The 2,661-nt window shown below is 49.3% G+C and overlaps 2 protein-coding genes across 2 annotated transcripts in view; both read right to left on the reverse strand.

Moving 5' to 3' along the window:
* LOC102771279 (proteoglycan 3) overlaps window positions 1-2,661 on the reverse strand; it is a 24,004-nt gene that overhangs the window by 10,558 nt on the left and 10,785 nt on the right. The window lies entirely within an intron of this gene.
* Window positions 1-2,661, reverse strand: part of LOC102770705 (proteoglycan 3-like) — a 14,889-nt gene that overhangs the window by 8,252 nt on the left and 3,976 nt on the right. The gene's annotated exons all lie outside the window — the stretch shown is intronic.

Here is a 2,661-nt window from a genome sequence, read left to right on the forward strand (position 1 = left end):
GCAGTCGGAGGACCAGCACTTTGTTTGGGGTGCATGTGAGCAGTGGCTAGGAGCTGGAAGGCCTCCTTCTGGGCCTCAGCCTGGCCTGATCTTGCCTTTGTTTTTGGATTGGGTCCCTACTCCTGTTTATTATTAAAGACCTTAAAGGTCAGGTTAACGAGGTCTTTTTGGGGGATTTTTGGACCTGTATCTTTTTTTGAAGTTTGCAATATATGTCGGGAGAGTAAAGATGGTCAGATCAGTGGAAAAAGAAACCTGAGATGACTCTAAATCTGTATGGCTGGACATTGAGAATGGGACATGGGCTCAGACTATGCCCTCAGTTCCTGCTGTCTCCCTCAGGGGTAGAATGAATGCGGGAATAGAAGAGGCTGTTGAGGAAGGCAGTCTTTGGGTGGCCTGAGAATGAGTGTTAGATGGGAAAGGCTGTTTTGGAGCTCACGTTCTCAGGAGTTGGGCTTTCAGGGACTGGGGAGAAGGCAGCTGCTGGTTAAGAGGGTCTGAAGAGAAAGAGGTGAGGCGTTTTTCGATTTGAGAAAGATGAGAAAGTGAGAGGGAATGGCTACCCGGATAATACCCTCCGCCCCTGCAACCTCTCGCAAAGGGAACTGGCCAGCCACCTGTGAATTCGGTTGCTGGCGGTCATGGGAGTGGAGATTCAGTGGAGAGCACACAGGGGAAGGAGTACGATTAAAGTTCTCAGAGGGTAGAGCATGGGGTACAGATTTCATGGCGGGATTGTAAAGAGTAGGCGAGGTGGAGAGGAATGATGAGCTGGGTCAAAAGAGTCAGAAGACAGAGAAAGGGGCTGAGGACTGGGTTGAGAGGGTGAAGGGAACTTCTCGAGGAGGATCTGATGAATGGAACATGAGGAGCAAAGTGAGGGGCAAGAGTGGGGTGCAAGGGGGGGCAGGGAAGAAAGCCTTCCCTGTAGGGATTTCGAAAGCTTTCCCTGTCAGGTGACAAAAATTACCTAGGTCTTGGAGGATATTGGAATCGAAAGTGCCATTTTTGGGCCACTAAGAACCATTGTCAAGTTTATATTGTGGCCAGGCAGAGCTTCTTTGGTTTGATGTAGCCAGAAAGACCAAAGGTCGAGAGATTGGCAAGGGGACACCCTAAGAGTGTGTTTTGAGGAGGTTTGAGCTGAGAGGTCCCCATGACCAGAGGGAAGGGCCACCGGGAAGTTGGGGAAAGAACAAGGAGCATCCTCCTTTTCCCTCAGCCGACCTGTAGAGAGGGAGAGACGAGAAAAGTTTCCAAGGTCGCCACCCCGAGACCTTTCCCGTGGAGTAGAGCAGAGTTTCCTGGCCAGGCACCTGGCCTTTGGTAGATGTAGAACCTGTAGCCGAGTAGACGGTAAACTCGGAGGCCCTTCCAGGTCAAGGGAATGAAAGAACAAGCACAGAGTTCCTGTCAGTTATGGGGAATATTCTTTGCTGAATCTTAACTCATCCAAGGAGTCATGAAGCCTACCGGTGAGAAGGAAGCTACGAGATCCCCACATGTCCTGGTATGGAGGGTTCGAGAGGTGTCTGGAGCGGGCCAATCAACTCAGAACCATACCACCGAGCAGAGCCAGTGCAGGAATCAGAAGCTCAGGGTTAGGTTCAAGGATCTTCCACCTCCCGTGCACCTCTCCCAGGTTTCGGCAGCAAAAATGAAAAATCAGAGGCCGAAAAATGAAAGATCATACAGAGCCCGAAAACCAGGACTACAGGCTTTATTTAGAGAAGAAGGACCGGCCGGGCTGTCTCTCAAGGGGAGAATAGCAACACGTGAGGAGGTGGGCACTCCTTTGAGAAGCAGCATGGGAAGGAATGGGGGCTTATTGTACTCTGATTGGTGGCGAATGTATGGCCCATATAAGGTGCATAGTTAGGTACTCAGGTATTTCCAGGCCTCAGCTTACGTCATAGTCTGCCCACCAGTTGGGGGAAGGGAGGATCTATCACACAGAGCTTAGCTAGCACCTTGTTGGGATGGGAGAGCCCATATTTTGGGATGTAAGACCAGTCCTCTTATTTCATTACTTTTGCTTTTTTTATTTTTAATCCTCATCTGAGTATAATTTTACAGTGAGTTTTAAAGAGTGGAAGGGAGAGTGAAAGACAGATAGAAATATCAATGAGAAAGAAACACATCAATTAGTTGCCTCTTGCAAATGTCCCAGGCCCGGGGGGCTCAGGAGGAGCCTGCAACCAACGTCCTTGCCCTTGACCAGGATGGAACGCAGGACACTTCAGTCCTCAGGCCAGCACTCTATCCACTGAGCCAAACCAGCTTGGGCTGGAAATCCTCTTGATAGACCCTATCCAAAGAAAGGTGACCTCCCCTGAAGCAATGCATGCTTTGCTAGAACCTTCCTTCTGCTCTCTTCTGCCTATAAACACCTTCCATTATAACAGCTTTCAGAGCTTCTTTCTATTTGCTGGATGGGATGCTGCATGATTCATGAATCAATGAATAAAGCCAATTTCATCTTTAAATGTACTCAGTTTAATTTTTAGCAGTCCTCCAGTTCTTGAATCAGTGATATCACCCTCATTTGGAAAGCCACCCTACTCTCACCCCACCCCACACTCTATACTGAATCCAAACAAAGCAAGAGGGCCAGTCCCCCCATCCCCCCCATCCTCCACCCAATGAGAACTTCCCCAG

Source organism: Myotis davidii, unplaced genomic scaffold, assembly GCF_000327345.1.
Source record: "Myotis davidii unplaced genomic scaffold, ASM32734v1 scaffold1286, whole genome shotgun sequence".
Lineage (NCBI taxonomy): Eukaryota > Metazoa > Chordata > Mammalia > Chiroptera > Vespertilionidae > Myotis > Myotis davidii.